Source organism: Populus alba, chromosome 3, assembly GCF_005239225.2.
Source record: "Populus alba chromosome 3, ASM523922v2, whole genome shotgun sequence".
NCBI classification, from domain to species: domain Eukaryota; kingdom Viridiplantae; phylum Streptophyta; class Magnoliopsida; order Malpighiales; family Salicaceae; genus Populus; species Populus alba.
This window is the reverse complement of record NC_133286.1, coordinates 1,757,041-1,784,894: the sequence shown is the minus strand read 5'-3', so window position 1 is coordinate 1,784,894 and position 27,854 is coordinate 1,757,041. Positions and strand designations below refer to the sequence as shown.

Sequence of the window (27,854 nt, the reverse complement as noted above, 5' to 3'; positions counted from 1 at the left end):
CTAGTTGTTGCCGAGACCGTACGGCAAAAAGGGAGCACATGGATCATCACCCATCTTTGATCTAATCTCCATAACTATTGGATGGAGCTGATCATAATCCGTCGAGAGGCATTGATATTGTTGTTTCAAGACAATGAACTCCTCTGACTAGGTGCTTGATACTGATGGAGAGCTCCCAATGGTTGAGACACAATGAGCCGACAACAAATTTTCAGTCGTAGTGCTAGAGAGGCTGTAGACCTGATTTTTATCGGGTCCACCGAACGATCCAGCCTTCATCCATAAATTTAGATCAAAATCCAGATGGGTCGAAGGATTGTCCTCATATCTCACCCTCAATCAGCTATTATAGGTCTCTTGAATTTTTTTTTTTAAATCATCATATTCAATTCAAGAAAACAATAACTTACGAAATAAAATGATTGAACGAACATATCAGAAAGTGTTGAGCACGGGTGTCCATGTACTGCTACACCCCCTTTTGGCGGTTTTGACTTCGCACGTGTGTCTCTACAAATAGCTCCATTGGACTCGGCTCACATCCAAGAAACGTAGCCTATAAGAAAAAAAAGTTGCAAGTTAAATATATTTATAAGCAACAACAAATTAATTAACAATATATTTATTTGAATTAATCTTACCATCCGCTTCGCATGTGCGGTAAACAAGACAGAGTCATCGGTGTGTATGGTCACCGAACCATGAATTTGCTGGTTCTAGTTGTCGGCTCTGGACTGTGAGCACTGTGAGAACTACTCAGACGTCACGTGCTTAATATATACCATCCATATATCTCCCGAGATGAATGGCGGTTTGAATTCCCACCAAACCGCCATCTCATTCCATCCTTCAAGACGGTTGTCCTTCACATTTCTTTTTGCTTTTTTTTGATTTCATACCAAAAATCATGCAACCTACTTGTATAAAATTAGAAATAAAAAAGAAAATATTATTTTTTATGTTACTTAGTTGCCGTGTGATGATCTTATACCCTCTTAACAACATTATTGTCCGTGCTATCCCAATCAAATTTATTATGTGTATATAAATAATTCATTTAAAATAAAAATATTACAAGATATAAAATTATAAAAATTATTTATTAAAAATAAGCAGGAAATTAAAAATTAACACCGACCTGAAATCGTCGAAACCAGGCATCGATATTAGGTCTCCACTCAGGATGTCTAGAGACCTGACTCCATTGAAACAATAGAATCTCCATCGACGATTTAAATGCCACTGTTATTGTCCTGGCAACCTTAGTATTTGTGAACTTGAAATTAAATAAAATTAATAAAGTATTAATTAGTTGTTCATAAATTATGTTATAAGTATATATAAAAAAACTAAAACCTAAACAAACTTACATTGAGAGGTCATCCTTCCACTGTGCCAAGTACTTGTGGGTGAATTGACCCCGTTGTAAAGGCACATCGCCTCTGCGCTGTGAAACCACGCTAGAAGAGGCAGCATCACAAGTTGGTGCAGATGCCTCGCTGTGATCAACACCTAAGGAGATGTCCTCCTCACTGCTAGAAGAACTAGTTGTAGTCGTCTGCTGACGACGTGCTGTAGATTTCATTTGACGCATCTACACAAATATATACGAATTATTACATAATTAACTTTGATTATTTTAAAAACATTCAGCAGCACCTCCCCTATAATGGAGACTACTCATAGTTTTCAAACATGCAATCTTTATAATAACCACAATCCAATTGACCCCAACAACATCATATACAACCTAACATCTATAGAAATTCAATCATTTAAAAAAATTCGATAGCACCTCCCCTATACTGGAGACTACCTACAGTTTCCAAACCTACAAATATTAATAATTACACAAATATTGCAAAATCAACTCTATACAACCTAACATCTATAGAAATTCAACATCTATATATTTTCAACTAACATCAATACAAATTCATAAATAATAATTAAAATTAATCAAAATAATAAACAACATAACAAACAATAATATCCTAAAATTAAGATAAATTAATTAAATTTAATTCTATATTTCAATTAACATTTTAAACATAAATTCAACAATAACAATTATGGCAAAACAAACAATAATATCCAAAAATTAAGATAAACTAATTAAACTTAGTTCTATATTTCAATTCACATTTTAAACATAAATTCAACGATAACAATTATGGCAAACCAAACAATAATATCCTAAAATTAAGATAAAACTAATTAAACTTAATTCTATATTTCAATTAACATATTAAACATAAATTCAACAATAACAATTTTGGCAAAACAATCAATAATATCCTAAAATTAAGATAAACTATAACATTTATGGCAATACAAACAATAATATCATAAAATTAATAAATAAAAAGCAAAAAAAATCAAAGAACACTACACAAAACCTCATAAACACAAAACAAACAATACACAAAACTAAAAAACACTACATAAATTCAAAATAAATTTAGGAATAAAAAATGCTTACCTTAATAGTTGATTTGAAGATTTTATCTACAAACAATACACAAAACAAAGAACAAAAAAAAAATCATAATTAAAAAAAAAAAACATAGATAAAGAAAGAAGAATACATATGTTTTAATATGCTACAACTACCACCAAAACAATAAAATCTCTTACAAAAACGTAATATAAACGGAGAGGAGAAGAGAAATAGAGATGAAGAGCTAGGAGAAAAATTGAATCTAGAGGAAAGGGATGGAGGATTTATATTGCAATTTTTTCGACGGAATTACCGACGAAACTTTATTATTGTCGATGGCATTAAATTTTGTTGGTAATATCGGTTGGTAATTAATTGATATTTGCACCCAAAATTTTGAAAATCCCGCCAAACTTTTCGGGTTGTTGGCAAATCCGTTGGTAACAGCGTGTCAGAGCACGAGCGCCTTGAATTCGCCGCGTCCGTCAGCTAATCCATCGGTAACTGTGCCGACCAACCAGGCGTGTGCTTTGAGAGGTGCGCTAACCATCGGAAGATCCATCGATGATTATGGCAGGGGCTATAATTGTTTTGCAACTTTCGGTCAAATACCAACGGGTGCTAGGCTGTCAGTATAGCCATTGGTGATAGTGGCAAAATTTTGTACTTTTTTTGCAACTCTCTGCAATCACCGACTGGTACCAGTTCGTCGATGTACCCATCGATGATTGTGGCAAAATTCTGTAAATATTTTTCAACTCTCGGTTTAATACCGACAGGTTCCATACCGTCAATAATGCCGTCAGTGAAATTGCCAATATTTTTGCAGCTCCTCCATGTATTTATGTCTATCCTCTCACACAAAATCTTGAATTGCAAACTTATAGCATGCACAACACAATAATAAGAGCTGACAATTAAAGAAGAATAAATATTTCATGTTCCAAAATATCATCCTTAATATTACATTATAAAAATAAGGCTTTATAATATGTTTAGTCAGAATTTTCATCTTCATCCTCAATTGAATTCTTATCATCAGCTTCATTGCACTCTTCAATGTGGTTATCATCTTATTCATCAACATTCTATAGTCCATTAGAGATCAAAACAACATTCACCTCCTTTGCGTCTACATTAACAAGACTATCATCGAAAACACAAAAATTTAAATTTTCTTCTAAGTTAATCGAAGCAACAACTCAGTATGGTTCAACCAACACACTAGCTTGAAAGACTTCATCTATCACACTTGTATCTTTGTTCTCATCTTGAACAACCTCAACACGATCCCTGGGTTTGGTTTTTAAAATGATAACCAATCAACTCTTAATCGGTCCCTTTTATAGGAAGGGGTGTATGTGTAATAAACTTGTTGGCATTGCTTTGCGAAAACAAAGACATCGTTTACGTTGCAGTGTCTAGCTTTTGAGTTGATTTCAACGAACCATAGAGAGGATCTACTCTGATTCCTTTATCAGTTGTGTCATACCAATAGCATTTGAATAAAAACACTCTATTTTGCTAGCTATGATATTGTTGTTCGATGACCTCATCCAATCTACCATAGTAGTCAACTTTAAACTTACTAGAAGTCGATCCCTTAATACAAACACCGTTGTTGTATGTCTTTCTTCCATGCTCGTATTCTTTAGTATGAAAGACATATCCATTGACAAAATACCCGTTATAGCACATGACTTTTATTTCAGGGCCTAGGCTTAGTAAAGACACTGAAATAGCAGCATTACCTTCCATTTGATAAACCTTGTATATTAAATACAACAATAATCAATAAACGGATATTATATAATATTGACGTACATTTACTTACATTGTAAGAGATAATGAGTTTGTGATATGACTTACATGTGTTCTAAACCATGTGGTAAATCGTTCATCTTGTAATTGAAAGATCTGGGATTCAGTCAGCTGTGTGTTATTGGACAGTAAGTATCGTCGATGTTCCCTACAAGGTTGTTCCAAATTATATGAGTTTATGGTATCACAAAACATAAATAGTACACTCTTGACAAAGTTTAAGTCGAACAACTACTTAATAAAAGGTCTTAGCTCATCACAGTAAAATAGGACATAATTGTGTGCTTGCCTGAACTCTATTTCAGACAAATATCTTCCCCTCACGGCATTTTTAGGTATTGGTCATCCAGGATTGGAGAAAATTAACAAGTTCCCACTTGAAGGCACTTCACCACCATCATCATACCGTGGAACACGGTTGATCCTCAATCTCAAATGAGGTTCGAAATAGTATGAGATAAATGTTGAGATCTCCTCAATAATATAGGCCTCATATATTGACACCTCAACATGTGTCTTGTTCTTAACCTTTTTTTTTTAAGATTGAACAAGTACCTACATTTATATAAATATATAGAATTAATAAAAAATTATCAATTAAAAAAAAACAAAAAAAAATGTTTAATTATGAATTACATAGCAATTGTAATATCTAACCTCTTGAATGGATGCATCCATCTATACTGGACCGGTCCTCCAACTTTTACCTTAAACGGTAAATATACGAGAAGATGCTCCATTGAGTCAAAAAATAATGGAGTGAATATCATCTTAAGTTTGCATAATGTCTCGATGATATTCATTTCAAGCCTTTCAATGTGATTAATGATCAGTACTTAAAAGTGCATGTTTATCAAAGGTTTATATCATTATTTTGCATTTGAAGTATCAATAACTCCTTAACTAAAGCATGTTTTATAATAACAAGTCTAATACTATAAAATACCTTAATTTATGGTAAATGTTCATCTTAAATGCATGCATATCACATAAATCAAAGGATTGATTGATGAATTCAACTACTAAAATTTGTGAAGATAAAGAGAGGGTGAAGCTTAGAAAAGAGATGTTGGTGTAGTCCAAACTGGAACACTTTTCGGTAATTGGGTCATATCTCGAGTTCTAGATGTCCAAATGACCTCAAATTTTTACACAGATTTGGTAAGACATAGGCCTACAACTTTCATGTTTTCATCAAGATCTAAGAAGGCCGTTTGCAAGTCTAAATTATAGCAACAACAAAGAAGTCCGAATCTGTCCTGTAGCCCAAACACTGTTCAATGTTTGGCCCATATCTGGAGTTCTAGAAGTCCAAATGACCTCCATTTGTTTTCCTGGAAAGCTAAGTCAATTTCCTACAACGTTGATGTTTTCAAGTGGACCCAGTTCTGATGCTAGCATTTTCGTTTTATGCAGACAAGAAGATAAGGATTTTCACAAAGTCAAGAGTTGGCCACCCACTCAACAATTAGTCATCAAATCAATAATTCCGAATTTTGGCCTATAAAAGGAGGCATTAGCCATGTATTTAGGAGCTTGGTTGTTCAAATCAAGTTCATGCTCTTTATTTCTCTCTTTATATTTTTTTTGTAATTCTTAAGTTTTGCTTTCATTAATATCTTGTTTATGCTTTTCCTTTCCTTTCCTTTCCTTAGTTAACTTGTATCTTATTTATGTTCTTGTTTTGTTTATTTATGTTTCGTTTCTTCATTATGTTTAGCTAAGTTTATTATGTTAGGGTGAAAAGGTTACACTAATGGTGTAAAAATAAGTATAGTGTAAACTCAACATGGACCTTAATGTTTAATATTAACATGTCTTATCTTTTTGTCTTACTAATTCTTAATACCTTGCTTGTTAAATGGTTAATCTAGATTTGTGTTGTATAACACTTGGTAGAACAAATGCTTGGCACTCTTGTAGCCCAACCGTATGGTATTACCTATACCTAGGCTATGAAAGGAACTTGATTTGTTGTTAACTTTAGTTAACATCATGAATTCCTGACAATATTTAAAAGTTTGGTGTTATGTAAATAAGATAATTAATATCATCATGTTAATAATTTATAATGAGCTATTAATGAAAAATCATCCCATTGGAACCTCCTTCGTGTGTGGTTTCCAAGTTGAATAATAAGAGTTTATACTATACTTGTTTGAAATACTATTAGTGGATCCTCTAACCTTGACATTTGTTTTTATCATTGTTTAATCCTTACATTAATCTTCCATCTCAAAGTTCTCATTAATTTCTTCCTCTTCTTCTTTTTACTACTACTACTACTACTACTACTACTACTAGTATTTATTATTATTATTATTATTATTATTATTACTATTACTATTACTATTTATTATTATTATTATTATTATTATTATTTACATTCTTGTTATATTTTATGTATGTTAAGTATGCTCTGTGTTTCATCAAGGATCCTGACATTGTTAGTCTTGCCTTGTTCATTCGCATCAGAAATATGTTTATATTATATAATATATCTCTTTGATCTTTTCATAAAATCAGTATATAGGCTGGAAACCTGTGACCCGATCTTTTAGATCATTCTCAGGTATAACAACGTCATGTACTAAGTATTATTATTATTATTATTATTGTTATTGTTATTGTATTGTTATTTATAATTTATACAATTAATCTCTCTATGGTTTAACCCCGGTCTTGCTGGGTTATTTATTACTTCGACACTCCTTCACTTGGGAGAAGACATTAATCTTTTAGTCGTGTCAAGTTTTTGGCGCCGTTGCCGGGAAGGTAAATTCTTGTATAAATTATAGTATTTATTTTATTTTTTCTTTTCACTTTTCTAGTATCTAACTTTGTTTCTTTTCTTTTGTTGCCTTTTCTTTTCTTTTCTTCTTCCTTTTCTTTTCTTTCTACACGTGCATGAGAGTTTGGTCGCGTACAAACTTTGTAAGGTATCCTTATCTTTTTTAGAAAACATGGCCGAAGAGGATAATCAATCGCTTTATAATGAGAATTGTCGCACCCCACAAAAAATAAAATTTTTTTGTTTTGCGACATTCGACTGGTGACTTTCGTTTTGTTTTACTGATTTGGTTCTTTGGAGTCGCCACCTAGTATTTTGGTTACTAGGAACCCTAACTGGTCTTTCAGAGATTCTAAGGCAAGGGACTGGTTGCGTAAAGGGAAGGTATTAGCACCCCTAATACGCCCTACCTAAGGTAAGCTGCTTGATGTTTGGTTTGCTCTTATAATCTATGGTGTTGGTGTTTTCTAGTCTCGTCAATTGATTTTGGATAGAAATCTAAGGAGATTCCATGTGCTTTGAAAGCTCATTTTTCCCTTAGTATTTCAAGAGTTTGCGACTCGTAAATCGTGGAATAAAAAAAAATTAAAATTTTGAAATGTCCTCGATTATAATCAAGGCTTCTTTCAAGAATGTGTGCGGATTTATTACTCCTGTTGCACGTCAAAATTTGTGCGGCGTCTGATGGCGATTTTTTGTTTGTTTTGCTGATTTGGTGCTTTGGAGTCGCCACCTAGTATTATGGTCACTACGAACCCTAACTGGTCTTTCAGAGATTCTAAGGCAAGGGACTGGTTGCGTAAAGGGAAGGTATTAGCACCCCTAGTACGCCCTACCTAAGGTAAGCTGCTTGGTGTTTGGTTTGCACTATAATTGCTATGGTGTTAGTGTTTTCTAATCCCATCAGTTTTCCTAGGTTTGATTCAAATAAAATTTATTTGGATAGAAATCCAAGGAGATTCCATGTGCTTTGAAAGCTTATTTTTCCCTTAGTATTTCAAGAGTTTGCGACTCGTAAATCGCAACGAGGAGGGACCAAAAAATTTAGAAATCTAAGGCGCTAAAAAAAACCTATATGTTTTAGTATTTTATACTATCATGGCTTGTAAACCATGGAGCAAAAACAAATAAATTGAAATGTCCTCGATTATAATCAAGGCTTTTTTCAAGGATGTGTGTGGATTTATTACTCCCAATAATATTTTGGATATTCGTCCCTTAAGGATTTCTTTATCCAAACATTAGCGGTGAATAATAGATGAATTCCCCCTACCCAAAATAAGATTTTTATATTTTTTTGAATATTGGCCAATACCCTTTGGAGTTTTACAAACATGTTGTAAAATCCAACAATGCAAGAAAAACAATTTTTGTTGTGTTTTAAGAAATCCATGCGAAAACACTTTTTTTAAAAAAATAAACTTCCAATATTTTTTGTATATATAAAAAAAAGACATTCAAAACATGTTAGGGTATTGGCCGTATGCAACACATAAGAAAACAAATTTGATATATATGTATATTTACCACATTGCGTAAAAAAAAAAAACAAAAAAAAACCGGGTATTCTAAACACAAGACTAATATTTTTATGATAAAAAGAATTCAGACCTTAAAATAAACAAACAAAAAAAAATCATAAATCACTTTCTCTTTATTTTATTTAAAAAAAAAAGTAAGTCCGGCTGGGTCACTTGCCCAAACAAGTGACCCGGTTGGACAAAAAAAAGAAAAAAAAGAAAAGTGGTGCAGTTTATAAAATACTGTTCAAGTGAATTAATTCACTTGAACAGTGCAAACTTAAAACAGAAAAATGCATGCTGCGGGGTGAAGAGAAAAAACAGACCTGGGAACGGAAGCGAAGAAGCTGCAGCGACGTTGAAGGCGTGATGGTTGATCTGTGTTCGTCCGTTTCAAATCTTTTCCTCCTGCTCTGTATGTGCGCCTGTTTTTTCTGGTTTTCCCTCTCCTCTGCGTCTTCGTCAGTCCCTCTACAACGGGTTCCTACACTTCCTTCGTCCCTGCTGCGGATCCTGGCGACGAAGAAACTGCAGTGGCGTTGGAAGAGTGATGGTTGCTCGGTCTGCGTCTGTCCTTCTTCTTATGTTTCTGTGTTTGGGTCTGCTTATTGCCTCCTTCTTTACTCTGCGCCTCCGTCACTTTCTCTACTGATTCCTATTTTTCTTTTCCCGTTTCTGCAGTTTTTATTTGCAGAAAACAAGTGGAGCAAAGGCTTCTTTCTTGTTTTCTTTTGCTGTCTCTCTCCCGTTCTCTATTCTCTCCTCTCTTTTCTTATTTTTCTGCTCCCCTTTTTTGCTCTCTTTTTTGGCTGCCTCTCTGTGGAGATGATGAGGGAGATGGCGATGAAGCGTGTTATGCTGGTTGAGTTCACGCCCCTGCCTCTGTATTTTTTTTTTTGCTTTCGACAGTGTAGTTCTGCTCTCTTTTTTTCTTTCGTTCCTCTCCTTTTTGTCCTCTCTCCTCTTTTTTCTTTCTCTCCTCTTTGTGCTCTCTCTTTTTGCGTTTTTCACCTCCCCCCGTTAGGTCAGCAGCCGAGGCTTCTATATAGCCTATACACGGCCTTACTTGGGAAACAAATATTACATTAACTCTAGGGTGTATTCTCGGGTGAGCAGAAATAGGAAACCAGAATGTTTGATTCTGATTTTGTGATCAGCAGTGATTTCTTTCCTAGTTAGAGGATGGTGTGGCTCTTTTCTTTCCTTCCATAGGGCCAGCTGCTACCTTTGAAATGAGGCAACAAAAACGTGGTCTTCAGGTCCAAAAATCAGGTGTGATGAGAAAGGAAAACAGCAGAGAAAAAAAGAAAGAAATCAGCTGGAGGGTGCAGCTGCAAGGTCTTATTTTCCTTATTCCGTGTGGTAAAAAGTGTGGTAAAAAATCCTGTCATTTATGATGATCCAACCCCCCTCTCCAGCTTTCAATATCATTCTTCAATTCAATCCCTCATTTTAACACTTTTCGATTCAGTCCTTGGTCCAAAAAAAATCCTTCGAATCAGTCCCGTGAAATTGGGCTATATCCTTCCTGCGGCAGAATTTTCTGCCCTCACGTTAGATATTCAAATGGGAATATCTTGAGCTTCTGATATCGAAATCAAGTGATTCAAAAGCTCAAATTCATCTATGCATCTAGGACTACAACTTTGATGAAGGAGTCAGAGTGAGATAAAATCTTTTTACAAAACAGAAACTGACAGTAATGTAGTTGGTCAAAAGGGATCTCCGGGTCTAACTCAAAAACTGACGAATGCCGAGAATCCTAATATGACTGAGAGTATGAACTAAGAACAAAAATCACAAAAACTAGGCCAAAAATAGAGTTTTTTTTTAGTGCAGACTCGGGTCAATATCCTTCTCGCGGCAGAATTCTCTGCCTTCACGTTAGATATTCAAACGGGAACATCTTGAGCCTCTGATATCGGAATCAAGTGATTCAAAAGCTCAAATTCATCTATGCATCTAGGACTACAACTTTAATGAAGGAGTCGAAGTGAGATAAAAACTTTTTATAGAACAGAAACTAGCAGTAATCTAGTTAGTCAAAAAAAGTTCTTGATCTGACAATGCTGGGCATCCAAATCTGACTGAGCATCTGCTCTAAGAACAATGATCCCTAGGACCTAATAAAGGTGTACGTTAATTTTTCAACATGTCATGAGTGACAGAATATACCTAGGATGGTCAGATGTCGTACAAAACCGAGTCAGAATCAGAGCCTAAGTTGGAACAGAAAATTGCCACAGCAGCAGAACCATTTTTTTTAGTGCAAATTCTGAGGGATTTATTCAACCATAAAGACCAGATAAAAAAGAACGAATTTAACATTATGAAGACTCCTGACCAATCTAAACAGCTCAAACAAGGCTTTTTTTAAAAAAAAATATTTATTTTTGTGCTCTTTTTTTTTTGTCAATTTTCTAGCAAACAGGAGCTAAACTCCTATACTCTGTTCAAAAGGTATACACCGTCTACAACACGTGGGGTCCAAAATTGAGTAACAACAGATGCCCCCTCTTTACAATGCTTACGAAGCAAAACTTGTCAAGCGATTCGCGTAGTAAGTGTTGTAAAGATAAATTGTATGATCATGCTAAATCTCACTGCTTTTCCTAAACAACGGTCTCCCTATCAGGTGACCTGTCTATCTTAAAATTCTTAAAAAACTCCATGCTTTTCTAAGAAACGGTTTCAATATCAGGTCACCGGCCCCTCTTAAAATTCTTAGAAAACTCCACGCTTTTCTAAGAAACGGTCTCAATATCGGGTGACCTGCCCATCTTAAAATTCTTAAAAAACTCCACGCTTTTCTAAGAAACGGTTTCAATATCAGGTCATCGGCCCCTCTTAAAATTCTTAGAAAACTCCACGCTTTTCTAAGAAACGGTTTCAATATCGGGTGACCTGCCCATCTTAAAAGTCTTAGAAAACTCCACGCTTTTCTAAGAAACGGTTTCAATATCGGGTGACCTGCCCATCTTAAAAGTCTTAAAATAATAAATGAATTCCCTCCCCAAAAATAAAATTTTTATAGTTTTTGGAATATTGGCCAATACCCTTTGGAGTTTTACAAACATGTTGTAAAATCCAGAAATGCAAGAAAATAATTTGTGTTTAAGAAACCAATGCGAAAACACACTTTCAAAGCTTCCAATATATATATTTTTTGTAAAAATAACATTCAAAACATGTTAGAGTATTGGCCGTATGCAACACGCAAGAAAACACATGTTTTTTGGATGAAAACGGGTATTTTAAACACTGAATTTATATCTTTACAATATAAAAATACAAACCGGTATTGATCAAAATACAATAACAAAATTGTGGAAAATCACGTATTTTTTGAAAGTTTTTTTTTTTGGAATTTAAAATTTTTTACTAGACCAGACCCGGCCCAAAAAGGGGACTGGGCCGAAATTGGCCCGAAATAAAACAAGCCTACTTTCTACAGGGCTGGACTCAGTCCAACCACCTGGGCTGGGCTGATATTCCAGCCCGAAATGAACATGGATTGGTTACTGTGCACCTGCACAGTAACCAGTTAATTAATTAGGTGGTTACTGTGCACCTGCACAGTAACCTGTTAATTAATTAGACTTGCATAGTAACCGGGGAATTAATTAGCTGGTTACTGTGCACATGCACAGTAACCAACTAATTAATTTCTTGCTTGCAGAACGTGCACAATGCACGTTCTGCATGCAAGAAGACGAATACGGGATAAGGGGAAGAGTTACCTGCGATGATGAGCTTGGGTAGAGGAGCTGACAGTGGAGCTGGTGGCGGTTTTTGTGGCGGTTGCTGACCGAAGGTTGGCTCTTCCTCTTCTCTGCTGCTTTTGTGTTCTTCTCTGCTTTTGTTTCAAGCTTCCCTGTCTTCTTCTCTTTGGTTGCCTTTACTCCTTCTGTCAACCAAGCTCTCCTATCCCTACAGCAGCTTCGTGGAGATGCTGGTGGCGGCGGCCTGGGAGGTGGCCTGGATGGTGGTCGGTGGCTAGGGAGCCCGGTGACAGCAACTGTTCCTCTGCAACAACTCCTTCTCTTCTGTTTTTTGGCCCTCTCCTCTGTCTCCACTCAAAAACTTCACCTCCCGTCCTCGGTTTTGGTTTCTCTCTTTTCTATACTTTCACAGTATCTTTCATCGTTTCAAACTTCCCTCTCCTTTCAGTTTCCAAAAGCCCTCTCTCGTCCAAAAAAAATCCCCCTCTTTGTCCGTTTTTCTCCTCTCCCTCTCTCCTCGGGTCCCTTCTCTCCTTCGGTCTCTCTCTATTTATAGGGGAAAAAAAAGAGCAGGTGTGCCTTTTGCTAGTGCGCCTTCAATCATGCAACGACTGGTCGGCCAGTGACCCGTTCGGTGGTCTTGTGGGGCTTCGGTGGGGGCGAGGAGAGAGAGGCGGGAAGGTTTGAAAATGGTTTTCATCTCCTGTTGCTGCTCATTCGGGGGGAAGGAGGAAGATGAACAGTGTCGTTCAAAACGACACCGTTCTGGTCTTTTTTTTTTGTTTATATATATATATGAAACGACGTCGTTTTGGATAAAACGCGCCGTTTCATTTAAATGAGCCAAACTTCAAATCAGCCCTCCATCATTTCTTGTTCATTTCAATTGTATCCCTCCCAAATTCGGTCCCTACCCCTATAGCTGGCCGCGTTTTTCACTTTGGTCCTTGGCCTCTGATTTTCACAATTAAGCCCCTAATTGATCAATAAACTTCCAATTCCTTCAATTAAGCACCTGAATCAATTCCAAACAACCCCCTCTATCTTTGCGCCTTCTCCAAATTGGTCCCTGGTTTTGGATTTTCACAATTAAGTCCCTAATTGGCCCTTAAACTTCAATATTTATGCAATTAAGCCCCTGATTTGACTTAATAAATTCCTAAAAATTATAATTTGGCCCCAGAACTTTAATTTCTTCTAATTAAAGCCCAAATTGACTTAAAAATCAATTTTTCTTGCACTCAAATCCTCTATAAATTCAATTAAAAATCCAATGAAGTCCATAAACCTCCAAATTTGGACTTTTCTCCTCAAAAATCAAATTTTCTTATCCACCAGGCCCTTATCATTCAAGAATATATTGTCAAAAATTCATCTCTGTATTTTTAACCTCCTTGAGCGATTTTTCTGACCAATTTCTGAGCGCTTCTGCCTCCGATTATTTTCTAACCTCCTTTGGCTATTTATTTTTGTGGGGACCCGAAAATGGGTTACAACAAGAATAATCGGGTTAGAACACTTAGAGACTACATGAATCCAACAAGAACAATTGCGCGATCATGTATATTTTTTCCTCTTGAAGCATCTCAATTTAATTTTAAGCCAGGCATTATTCAACTTTTACCTTCTTTTCATGGCTTAGATCTAGAAAATCCATACTTGTATTTGATAGAATTTGAGGAAGTTTGTAACACTTATAATGACTCAAATTGTAGCATAAACACCATCAGATTAAAGCTTTTTCCTTTTTCTTTAAAAGATCAATCTAAAAATTAGCTATAAAATTTGAGACCAGGATCCATTCATGCTTGGGATGAATTGCAACAATAATTTTTAAAGAAGTTTTTTCCATCTCACAGAACAAACTCTTTCAAAAGACAAATCACCACTTTCACTCAAAAACTAGGAGAAACATTTTACCAATGTTGGGATAGGTATCGAGACTTGATTAATACTTGCCCTCATCATGGTTTTAAAACATGGAGATTGGTTTTACATTTTTATAAAGGATTAACACCTAAAAATAGGCAAATGGTGGAATTGATGTGCAATGGAACTTTTGAAGATAAAGACCCTAATGAAGTAATGGAGTACCTAGACTTGCTAGATGAAAATGCTCAAAATTAGGACACTACGGGTACTTATGAGGCACCGGGTAAAACTCAACCTTGTACATCTAGTGGAGGTATGTACAACCTTAGGGAAGATTATGACCTCCAAGCTAAATTTGCATCTTTAGCTAGAAAAGTCGAGGCACTTAATGTAAAAAGAGTGGTCAATTAAAATTTGTTCAAGACATTATGTGTTAAATCTGTGAAACAAATGAACATGCAACAAATGACTGTCCAACTTTGCCTTCTTTCAAGGAATGCCTCCATGAACAAGCCCATGCTTTAAACAGTTTTCAAATGACCAATCATAACCTATACTCACAAACATACAACCCTGGTTGGAGGAATCACCCAAATTTGAGTTGGAAGAGTGATAACAATAATGCACAAACTTCACAGCCACCGTTTCAAGCACACCATAATTCTCATGGATATGCACCTCATTATGCTCCATCTTCTAAAAGAAATCTTGAGGAAACATTGCATTCATTCATTGAAAAGCAAGAGATAATCAACACTCAACTTGCTTAAAGCATGACAAGTTTTAAATATGGTCTTGCAAAATTCACATCTACTCTTAGTTTTCAAGAGAACGGTAAGTTTCCATCGATCTCAACCACAACAAAATCCAAAGGAGCAATACAATGCAAATGCAAGTAGTTCCGAAGCCAACACATGCATCAAGTCAAATCAGTCATCATTCTTCGTAGTGGTAAGGTTATTGAAAAACCCATTCTTGAACCTGATGAGAAAGATGACGAGTCAATCTCTGAGGGTAAGGAAGGGGTTGAATCTGAACATTGCAAAGAAAAGACTAATTTCCCACCAGCACTTCCATTTCCTCATGCCATGACCAAACAGGAAGCAATCGATGATGAAAAAGGATTTTTGCTAGCTCATTTGGATAACCAAGATAAAAGAAAGTTTTTGAGCGACGTGCAAAACCTTTATTGGGATGACCCTTACTTATTCAAATATTTTCCTGATCAAATATTTCAAAGATGCATTCCCGACAAAGAGGTAAGTAGTGTCATTAAATTTTGTCACTCTGAAGCATGTGGGGATAATTTCTCGTCAAGAAAGACGACTGCAAAAATCTTACAAAGTGGATTTTACTGGCCCACCATGTTCAAGGACTCATATGCATTCTACAAAACCTGTGAAAATTGTCAAAAGGTAGGATTTATTTCAAAACATAGAGAGTCTTTAGATAATCTTCTATTAACTCTTAAGTCTCATCATAGTGGAGATGTGCATCGGGCAATTCATGATTTATGGCCCCATTTTCATAAAGAACATGCTCATCATAGTGTTGGGAATCTGACTAAAAAAAGATCTTATTTGCTAGTTTTTAAGAAAACTGGATGGGAAGCCTATCCCCGACCTATAGAGGGCGTTTAAGCCGTTCTTGAACGTAAAACCAAGGGAAGATGTCAGCGACAATCACAACTACCTGTACATACACATTTTATTTATATTTTTTTAAAAAAAAAAAAACAAAAAAAAAATGAGAAGAAAGAGAGAGAGACTCCAGCTGGCTTCCATATAGGTGATATGATTGCATTTCTTTTTTCTTAACTATAAAACCTTCTCTTCCTTCCCTTCATTTCTACTTAACCTATACATTCATCAAATATAGAAGTGTGTAGAAATGGAAAATTCCTCAAGTTATCACATAAAAAAATATTTGTGTTTTTGGTGGATCCAGTCCTAGGAAAGAAAAAGAGTTTTTAGAATCAACAAATCATCTTGGTCAGGTACTAGCTGAGCGAAAGATTCATTTAGTGTATGGAGGAGGCAGCCTTGGGTTAATGGGGGGAGTGTCAAAAGCTGCATTTTTAGGAGGCAGTCAAGTTTTGGGGGTTATCCCCAAAGCTTTAGCACAATGGGACATCATTGGAAAAACAATTGGAGAGGAACTACAGGTCTCCACAATGTCTGATCGAATGAATACAATGTTTAACCATGCTGACGTCTTCATTGCCTTACCAGGTGGTCTAGGCACATTGGAAGAGATCTTTCATATTTCCTCTTGGGCCCAACTGCACATTCACCATAAACCCATAGGTCTGTTAAATGTTAATGGTTTTTATGATAAGCTATTGTCTTTTCTTGATCATGCTGTGGAACAGGAATTTCTAACATCTTCAGCACACCAAATCATAATCTTTGCTGCTATTGCTGAACAATTAATTGACCAACTACAATCTTTCATCCCTGGAATTAATCCCTCCATGAGTCGTATAAATTGGTCAACTAAGAAAAGCCGTAAAAAACTTAGATTGGATTTGAGCCTTCGTTTGTAAAAACTTTACGTCTTTTGGTTTTATTATTGTTTTTGGTTGTTTCTTATATTTGTTTAAGTGTGTTTTAGGTTTATCAGTGTTCGCTATTTCAAGTAATGTCTTCTATACTCTATCTTTCTACCTTAAGACATTGAGGACAATGTCTCATTTTGGTTAGGGGGAAAGGGTAGTAGTTGATATTTAAAAAAAAAAACTGTGTTTTCTATTTCATAAACTATTTACAAAACTGTTGTTACTAGGATGGCAGAGTAAAAGGAGTTCTTTTGTTAAAGTGACTCTTGAGACGCATCTTAGTAAACATTCTTAACAGGGTCTATCAGAATACTTCTTGAAATATTCAGGTTTACAAACTCTCGTATTGTTAGCACTTGATTATGCTCATATGCTCATTTAACAAGTATTTTTAAATTTTCATTTTCACACACACACTTTAACATATAATTGTGGGTTGCACATTGGATTATTACATTATTTATGTTTTTTTGTTAAAGGTAACAACTAAGGGAAATGGATAGTAAATAATTTGCAAAAAAAAAAAAAAAACAAAAAAAATAATGATAATAAAAAGGTAGATAAGTTTGGTTTCGTAGCCTCCCTAACCTAAGAAATTAAGCACGAAGGGGTGTTTTAACACTTAATACCCTAAATTCAACTGATTTGGGAGCTATTGGCCCAACGCTTGTTACTTGGGTTGAGGAGAAAAGCTTAAGGGAATCAAACATTGCACTATCTACATATCAGTATCTGCAACCCGAGTTCCTAAGCTCGTAGCGGTGTCTCAACACTTAATGACCTAAGACCAACTGGTCTGGGAGTCATTAACCGAAAGTTCGTTACATGGGTTAAAGATGCATTGCGTTTTAAGTTATATGTGTGTGTATGTGTATGTGTGTGTAAAAGATAATAATCCTAACCTAAGGAAGTTAACCTTAAACATTAGAGCAAAAATTTGTTTTTTCTTCCAAGTAAAGCCTCATAACTATATGTTGATATTTTGAGCATAAAAGAAAGATTTAGTAATATCTTGTTTAAGAGGTATTGAACAGATATATGAATTTAATGAGAGTTTGTTTATCTGGATAGATTAAAGTAAGTTGAATGATGAATGCCTTGCTTTATGAAATTTACAAATTGTTTTTTTCTATTTTAACACTTTGATTACTAGGGACTAGTAATAAGCTGGTTGGGGGGGGGTGATTAGTATTTAAAAGTGCATGTTTATCAAAGGTTTATATCATTATTTTGTACTTGAAGTATCAATAACTCCTTAACTAAAACATGTTTTATAATAACAAGTCTAATACTATAAGATACCTTAATATATGGTAAATGTTGATCTTAAATGCAGGCATGTCATATAAATCAAATGATTGATTGATGAATTCAACTACTAAAATTTATGAAGATAAAGAGAGGGTGAAGCTTAGAAAATAGATGTTGGTGTAGTCCAAATTGGAACACTGTTCGGTAATTGGGTCATATCTCGAGTTCTAGATGTTCAAATGACCTTAAATTTTTACACAGATTTTGTAAGACATAGGCCTGCAACTTTCATGTTTTCATCAAGATCTAAGAAGGCCGTTTGCAAGTCCAAATTATAGCAACAACAGAGAAGTCTGAATTTGTCGTGCAGCCCGAACATTGTTCAGTGTTTGGCCCATATCTGGAGTTCTAGAAGTTCAAATGACCTCTATTTGTTTTCCTAGAAAGCTAAGTCAATTTCCTACAACTTTCATGTTTTCAAGTGGACGCAATTCTGATGCTAGCATTTTTGTTTTATTAAAACAAGAAGATAAGGATTTTTATAAAATCAAGAGTTGGCCACCCACTCAACAATTAGTCATCAAATCAGCAATTAAAAAAGAGCTCTAAGTTAGAAGAGAGAAACTAGAGAGAGATGCTCTCTTTCAATTTTTTAAATTTTAAAATTTCTCCTCCCGCTGGTGAGCTGCAGCTCATGAGAACCCGATTGAAGCCTTTTTCTTCATGGGTCTCTTTCTCCGTTGGTCATTATGTGGCCATCGTGAAACCGCCCTTTTTGTCTCTCTTCTCTTGATTTAACCTCCAAGGGAAGTTTTGGATTTTTGTTTATCAACACCCGGTTTTGGCTTTTGGTGTGCCCTCTACATATCAAGTTCCTTTTGGCTTGTCTTCCCCAAATCACAAATACCCAGCCCTCAACTACTTTGCTGATGGGTCTTTTGCCATGGATGACTGTGCTGGATCCTGGGTTGAGAATGTTCCCCCAAATCTTGCAACATCTCTATCTCCTGAAACCCTAGCTGGTGGGCCCTGTTCTAGGGATGTGATTATGAATTTTGGCTTTGTGAACATGATCCTCTCCTTGGCGAGGGATCTGAAGGAAGATTTGTTCATGGGTCCGATTTGCCACAATGATACAAATCTGCTATTTGGAGCTTGCGGACATATTCTCTTGGTCACCACCACTGAGGTCTCTCTCTTCTTGGTTACTTCAGCTGCTGATGCCAATGGGTGTAATCCTTGCTCAGGTAACTCTGAACCTGTTCTAAGGCTATGGCTAGAATCATTCTTTGAACCTGAAAGTGGTAGGGCATCCCCTACCGCTTCCCCTTTGTAATAATTTTTGGTGTGTTGGTTCCTGCGTTCAGTTGTGAATGGTCTGTTCTCTGGAAACAATTTTGTCTCGTTCTCTAGCTATATGCATCGACTTCCTTGGGGCTGATTGTCTATGGCTTCTGGATGGTAGAAGCTCCCTTTTGTTTGTTGGAGCTTTTGTATTGCTTGACTGGTTGCTCCTTTTTAGTTGTTGTTATTGTCTTCATTGGGTTCTGTCTTTGGTTCCCCCTTTGATTGGGTTGCTGGAGTAGATGAATTTTTGAGGTTGCCATGTCTATACCCTATTAGCATGGCGTTGTTCTCTGTCTGCCTACTGTTGTTTGTATCTGCAAAGACGCTCTTTTTCTGGAGAAAATGGAGCTTTGTTGGCCTCCTATCTTTCGGTGGTGTGAGCACTATGTTGGGTTATTGGTACGCCTCTGTTAGGATTCTTCATCCTGCTGATTGCTTTCAGTGGAGTCTGCTTAGCATTAAACCTCTGGTTAATGATCATCTGGTCAGTTATTTGTGTACAGCTGTGGGTGTGATTTTGGTTATGTGTGGAGTCCTGCTTGGTATAGGACTTTTTCTGCCTGTTGTGGGAACTTGTTTGGGTAAGGTTCTCTCCCCTTCTGCTTGCTTGGATTGCATTGTGCCACCCTTCCTGAAGCTGGCTGGATTTCTTTGCTGCACTGATTACCAGCCTTGACAGCTCTATCTAATCCCTAGCTTGCCAGTATTTATGGAGTGTGTCCATAGCAGCCATCACTCATGCACCATATTCTGTTGGTTTGCTTCTGTTGTATTGCCATATTTGCAATAGAGGAGCTTCATGGCGCATGTTCTGGTGGCACTGTTGTCACCACTGCAGAGTATTTCAAGCTTACTTGACTGGATGTAGCCTCCATTGTCAATGGCTTCTGGGTTGATCCGTAGGTATGTTGATTGGCTGGCTACAATGTTGTGCTGGCTGGATTGCTGGACTTTATTCCAGAGTTCTGGCTATTTTAAGTGAGGATATCTTGTTATTGCCTGTGGCTGTGGTTGGATTGCTAAAACTGCATGGCTTCTAGCCAGGTTTACTATTTTGTTTGTCTAGGCCTGCAGGTTTTCTACAGATTGCTTGTGCTGCTAGCCCTATTGGGACTGGTCTTGGTTGCTGTTATATGCAGCTTGGTATGCTGTTATATGCAGCTTGGTTGCAGTTGCCGTTAGCTGCTCTTGCTAAGCTATGGATGCTGGATGATGCCTACATGCACCAGTTGTGGGATGTTTCTTGCTGCTGGTTTGTTAGGATTGCTGGAGCAGATGAGTGGCTCCTGTTTTTGCCGCTCTATGTAGCTTTGTTGATATGATCCCTCATATTGTTTGAGATTGATGGTTTGGTGCTGCTATATGGCTGCTGGATTTTATGCTGGCTTTTGTTAGTCTTGTTGTTGCTATATACAGGTTGTTTGCTGAGCTTCTTAAAGCTGCAGCTGGGTTTACTACTCTATCTTTACAGCTGGAGTAGGGTTGCTTTTGAGGATGTTCTTCTGGCTTGCCATAGAAGAGCTTGTGTAGCTGCACTGTGCAGCTCTGTTATAATAAGCTTCATGCACTGGTTGCAGGATGTTTCTTGCTACTGGTTTGTTCGGGTGTTGGAGCTGATGAGTGGCTCCTTTCCTAGTTTTACGGGCCTGCATGGAATTCTACTGCTGGCTTGGTTGGTTGATGCTGGTCTACTTGGGAATTCAGTGGTCCAGGCTGTCTTGATGCTGTTTTTGGTTGCTTATTGTTCGGTTTTGTGGGACCATGTTCCCCTGAGCTTTATGGTCTTCTATTTTACCTACATGGGGGTTGTCCATGTTTCTGTTTATGGGATCTTATTCCTTTTTTCAGATTGGTTGGTGCTAGGGAGAATGTTCCCCTGTACTTATCTTTTGTGTTTACTATGGTTTGTTTCAGGGAGTCTATTACCTATGTTGATATCTGTACTGTTCTACTGGTTTCCAGCTTGTACTGCAAGCTTGTCATGCTCTTTTTTTATCTATACATTTCTTACATTTGATCAAAAAAAAATTCTGAATTTTAGCCTATAAAAGGAGGCATTTGCCATATATTTAGGAGCTTGGTTGTTCAGATCAAGTTCATGCTCTTTATTTCTCTCTTTATATTTTTTTTGTAATTCTTAAGTTTTGCTTTCATTAATATCTTGTTTATGCTTTTCATTTCCTTTCCTTTCCATAGTTAACTTGTATCTTATTTATGTTTTTGTTTTGTTTATTTATGTTTATTTTCTTTGTCATAACCCAATTTTTGAACAAATAATAAAAATAAAAAATATATTTGAGAATGGGGTTCAAACAACACAAATTCAAAGTTCATGGATGAAATTATCAAATTTTGAGAATAATTTGGTTAGAAATTGAAGAATTAATAAGTTGGGAAATTTATTTAAATTTTGGATTAGTTTAATTAATGAAATTAGAAGAATTAATAAGTTTGGAGGACTTAATTAAACTTTGATTTAATTAATTAAATAAATTCAGGGACTTAATTGAAATTTATCAAAAAAGGGGCAAAATTGAAAGAATTAATTAAGGACCAAATTGAATAATCCAGGAATTAAGGACTGTTTTGTAAACAGTGCACCAATTTAAGGATTTAATTGAAATTTATCCAAAAAGGGCAAAATTGAAAGAATTAATTAAGGACCAAATTGAATAATCCAGGAATTAAGGACTGTTTTGTAAAAAGTACACCAATTTAAGGATTTAATTGAAATTTATCCAAAAGGGGCAAAATTAAAAGAAATGTTTTAATTGCTCAGGGGTCCAATTGCAAAATTTCCAATGTTCGGGGGTCAAACTGAAACTGTCCACGGGTTGCTTGAAAACGTTGCCGTTCCTGGTGGAGTCCGTTGCTGCCGAAACGCTGCCGTGGCGGGTGGAACAGCCGTGTTCGTCTTCTCCATCCCGATTCAACAGGCTGAAGATCTGCAAGAGATTTGATCGCCATGGACCATGTCTCTCGCCCCAGATCATGGCATGGAAGAGAAGAATCCGGCTTAGAGAGGCAATCGTGGGGATGCCTATAAAAGAGAGGCAGAAATCAACAGTGAGGAGGGGAAAAAAACCAGAAACAGGGCAGGAAGAAACCAAAAAAAAAAAATCCCAGAAAAACAGAGCAATTAAACCAGAAAATCCAGAGAAAAACAGAACCCAGACTTGTCTTTGTCCATGGATTCAAGCGTGAATAGGCAGAACTGAAAAGAACAAGCAAAACCCAGACTTGTCTTTGTCCACGGATTCAAGCAGAATAGGCAAACTGAAAAGAACAAGAAAACAGAGGGGAGTGGGTTTGAAACTAAAAAGGAGGAGAAGGACGTTCTTCGGCCGGAGCTAGAATCATCACGTCGTCTGCTTCCCCATCGCTGTCTTCATCCAGATACATTCAAGCTATCGGTGGACTATGGCAAGACTTATCTTCTTCGCCTAATGAACGCTGCCCTTCAAGACATTCTCTTTTTCTCCATCACCTTCATCTTCGTCTCCAATAGTTACAGAGTCAGGAAGAACAACACGCCCTCAGCTCCATCCTGCTCCCAGCGCCAGCCTCCAAAACCAGGGGAAGAAGCTTGGAAAACAAAAGGAGGAACAACACGGCCTCGCCTCCATCCTGCTCACAGGTAAGTATTTCTAGTTTTTGCAAAATAATTCCTCCAGTACTGTGCAATTGAGATTTAATTAACGGTGACTGCAGTCAGCGTGCGTGAACAATTCACGCACGTTGGCAGACAAAAGCCGCCTGGTCACTAGCCCAAGCCAGTGACTAGGATGGGCTGGGTTTTAGCCCAGCCCAGCCCCAAAAATATACATGCTGGGTTGGGTCTAGCCCAGCCCAGCCCAAAAAAAATAAATAAAAAAAACAGAAAAATTAAAAAGAAGTAGAGAAAAATGAAAATTAAAAAAAAAATGTGTATGCATAAATAAAAATAATGTAAATTTATTTGTTTATTCACTAACGCCAGAGTTAGGAATAAAAATACCGATTTAAATTTATACTATTTTTTATTTATTGTATTTTATTTCATTTGGATGAATAAAAATAATGTAAATTTATTGGTTTATTCACTGACGCCAGAGTCATGAATAAAAAAATACTGGTTTAAATTTATATTATTTTTATTCGTTGTATTTTATTTTATTTTAGCTAGAAAAATAAAAAAATATGTGCATGCGTAAAAATGAATGTGGTATTATTTATTTATTCACTGGCACCAGAGTCGGGAATAAAAAAAAAACATTTGATTTAATTTTTTTTTTTTTAGCTACGTAATATTTATCAACGCCAGAGTTGGAAATATTCGTAGTTAATATTCACTGGCGCCAGAGTCAGGAATATTATAAGAAATTTTTCATAACATAAAAAATAAACATTTAGCAAATTAAGACGAAACTAGCAATGCAGCCTGCCTCAGGCAGGACGTTTAAGGGGTGATAATATCTTCCCTTTTACGTAACCAGTCCCGAACCATAGAATCTCTGTTGACCAGTTAGGGTTCCTAGTGACCATAATACTAGGTGGCGACTCCTTAAACAATATCATTCCCCATCAAAGAACAGGATGCCAGAAATCTGTTCTTTTCAAAGATTTTTTAAAAAAAATTTAAGGCCGCCGCGATATCGGGAGCGACATTGTTCATTATGTTTAGCTAAGTTTATTATGTCAGGGTGAAAAGGTTACACTAATGGTGTAAAAATAAGTATAGTGTAAACTCAACATAGACCTTAATGTTTAATATTAACATGTCTTATCTTTTTATCTTACTCATTTTTAATACCTTGCTTGTTAAATGGTTAATCTAGATTTGTGTTGTATAACATTTGGTACAATAAATGCTTGGCACTCTCGTAGCCCAACCGTATGGTATTACCTACACCTGGGCTATAAAAGGAACTTGATTTGTTGTTAACATCATGAATTCCTGACAATATTTAAAAGTTTGGTGTTATGTAAATAAGATAATTAATATGATCATGTTAATAATTTATAATGAGCTATTAATGACAAATCATCCCATTGGAACCTCCTTCGTGTGTGGTTTCCAAGTTGAATAATAAGAGTTTATACTATACTTGTTTGAAATACCATTAGTGGATCCTCTAACCTTGACATTTGTTTTTATCATTGTTTAATCCTTACATTAATTTTTCATCTCAAAGTTCTCATTAATTTCTTCCTCTTCTTCTTTTATTACTACTACTACTACTACTACTACTAGTATTATTATTATTATTACTATTAATATTATTATTATTTACATTCTTGTTATATTTTATGTACGTTAAGTATGCTCTGTGTTTGATCAAGGATCCTGACATTGTTGGTCTTGCCTTGTCATTCGCATCAGAAATATGTTTATATTATATAATATATCTCTTTGATCTTTTCATAAAATCAGTATATAGGCTGGAAATCTGTGACCCGATCTTTTAGATCATTCTTAGGTATAACAACGCCACGTACTGATTTTTTTTTTTATTATTACTATTATTATTGTTGTTGTTATTATTGTTGTTGTTGTTATTGTATTGTTATTTATAATTTATACAATTAACCTCTCTGTGGTTCGATCCCGGTCTTGCCAGGTTATTTATTACTTCGACACTCCTGCACTTGGGAGAAGACATCAATCTTTTGGTCGTGTCAATCAACATTCAACTTGTTGGAGCATATATCTCTGAAGAAATGACTGATCTCTGTTAGTGCAACCCATATCCCCTTTGGCAACAAATCATGAAAAGCTAATAGGATGAGTGTTTGCATAAACACATGGCAGTTATGACTCTTCATTCCATATAATATGCATTCCTCCGTATCAACCAGCCTTGATATGTTCAAGGCATGTCCATCGAGGAAACACAAACTTTTAAGCCATTTGTAGACTAGTAATTGTGTGTTTTTATCTAACACGAAGTTTACTCTTGGTTTTGCGACCCGTGACCCATCAAAAATCAATTTCATATTTTTACAGTTACAGAACAACGCTACATCCAATCTAGCCTTGATGTTGTCCTCTGTCTTCTCCTTCACATCTATGACGGTATTGAAAATGTTCTTAAAGACGTTCTTTACAATATGCATGATATCAAGGTTATGGTGGAGAAGATTTGTCTTCCAATAAGAAAGCTCCCAAAAGATACTTCGCTTCACCCAATTATGGGTCAAACCAAAACCATGAAACTTTTGTTTACCTAATTGTAGACCAAACACAATGTCACCGTACTCTAACACAACATTAAGTAATTTTTCACCGGAAAGACGCAGGGGCACAACATCCTTTTCAACTTTTCCAACAAAGAAATCCTTTATGTTCTTTCTGTACTTGTGATTCGGTGACAATAAATGACGGTGACAGTAAAAAAAAAAAAAGCTTTACCCCCATTTGTTACCATGAATACCTTGTTGTTCTCTATACAATATGGACATACTAGCTTTCCATGCGTGCTCCAACCATAAACCATTCTATAAGCTGAGAAATTATTGATAGTCCACATCAAAGCCACTCTTAAAACAAAATTATGTTTCCTCGAGATGTCATAAGTTAAAGCTCCAAAGGACTACAACTACGTCAACTCATCAATCAACGGACAAAGACAAACATCTATATTCCGCCCCGGACTGCTCAGACCTGATATGACCATAGATAAAAACATGAACTCCAACCTCATAGACATCCCCAGTGGCAAGTTATAAACCATCAGTATGACCGACCAACAAGAATAAGCAATAGCAAATGATCCAAATGGGTTGAATTTGTTTGTACATAACCCAAGACACACGTTCCTTTATTCAGCTGAAAAGTGAGGACGCAATTTCCTTCGCCGTTAGAAGGATGCACCTTTGGTGCCATGTCATGTGCTCAGCAGTCATTGGTGACATGAATAACCTCTACAGTCTAGGTGTGATTGAGAAGTATTTAAGTTTTTTATATGCCACGAGAGTCTTCTATCTACCAGTTCTGGGTTTGTAAAGGGAATGCCCATATGTCATGCACTCGATCAGCACACCATTTTCAAGGTAGTATAACATGCAGAAGTTAGGGCACATGTCAATTTTGTGGTATCCTAAACCGAGGGGTTTCATCATGGACTTGGCAGCATAGAAGTTCTCCTTCAACTTGTTCCCTTCAGGTAAAATGCTTCTCTCCCATTTGATAGTCTTATCATAACCGACCTTACTCAACTTGTGATCTGACTTGATGGTGAACACCTGTGCTACGACTGATAATTTATTGTGGTTCATGCAATCATCCTATAATGGTTCGTCAGAATCTTTCAACAGATCAAAAAACTATGCTACATCTGCATTAGGTTCTTCTTCTACGATCGGACATTCACTGACATTACCTTCACCCATTCTCATTACATCCATAACCATATTCATATAAGGATTATTGTTGTCATTTCCAACTTCATGCATGTTTCTAGCACTAGAAGTTGACCCAACCACCCTTTCTACCATGCTCTCATTAGGAACAAATAGTTCCCCGTGTGCATACCAACACAGGTAATCCTCCGTAAACCCTTTGGTTAGACAATGTATCATTACAACATCTTGATGCAAAAATGTTTTATTTTTACACTTCCTACATGGACACCTAATACTGCCATTAGTAAAATTTCTCGGGATAGATGTTACGAAATTAATAAAACCCTTAACCCCGTTACAATAATCCATCATCCACAATCCTTGGGGTGAGTCCCGATACATCCATGAACGATCATCCATGACTTCTATCAAAAAATTATGATGACAACATGTATTAATTAACTATGTTACATAAATAAACATAACAAAAATACTGGTTTGCCCTGACATTATCCAACAAACTAAAAAACACTTATTTTAAATATTCATTATCAATTATCAACTATCAATGCCCATACAAATTTATACATATATAAATTTACGGAAATCACAACTTCGCAATAGAATTGATAAAAATTAAAACCGACCCGTTAAACAAGCTATTATTTATTTCATCACAACATATCTAATTTGGTGTAATTCAAACAAAGTTTCAACAATTTACAAACAAATATAATTTGATAAAAATCTAAAACAAACTATAACAACTACAAAATTATACTTTCTTACTACAAGTTTCTTTGACAAATAACAATCAAACAAGTACATACATTAACAAAAAAACATATATTAAAAAAATTCAAATTTAAATGTTAAAATAAAAAGGGATAGATTTACTTACAAAAAATGATAAAATCCATAAGAACGAATATTGTTGTGACCACGTATAAAAGTATAAGAAACTTGAGTGCTTGTGTTCAGAAGAGAGGGAGAGTTGGGATGGATGGTTGGCTGCAATTCGAGAGGGGAGAGGTGAGATAGGGAAGAAAATAGAGAAATTGAGGAAGAGAGTGTTGACTGAGTGGGTATATATTAGGTTTTACTAATGGAATCACCGACGCACACGTTCCATCGGTATACCAGTCGGTGATTCTGCCTGTGAATTTGCCACGTCACTATACGGAGATCCTGGTTTGAATCCATCGGTCAT

At 36.0% G+C, this 27,854-nt stretch overlaps 1 pseudogene; it reads right to left on the bottom strand.

Annotated features, from left to right (window-relative positions):
• LOC140955401 (uncharacterized) lies at positions 1 to 27,854 on the bottom strand (annotated as a pseudogene).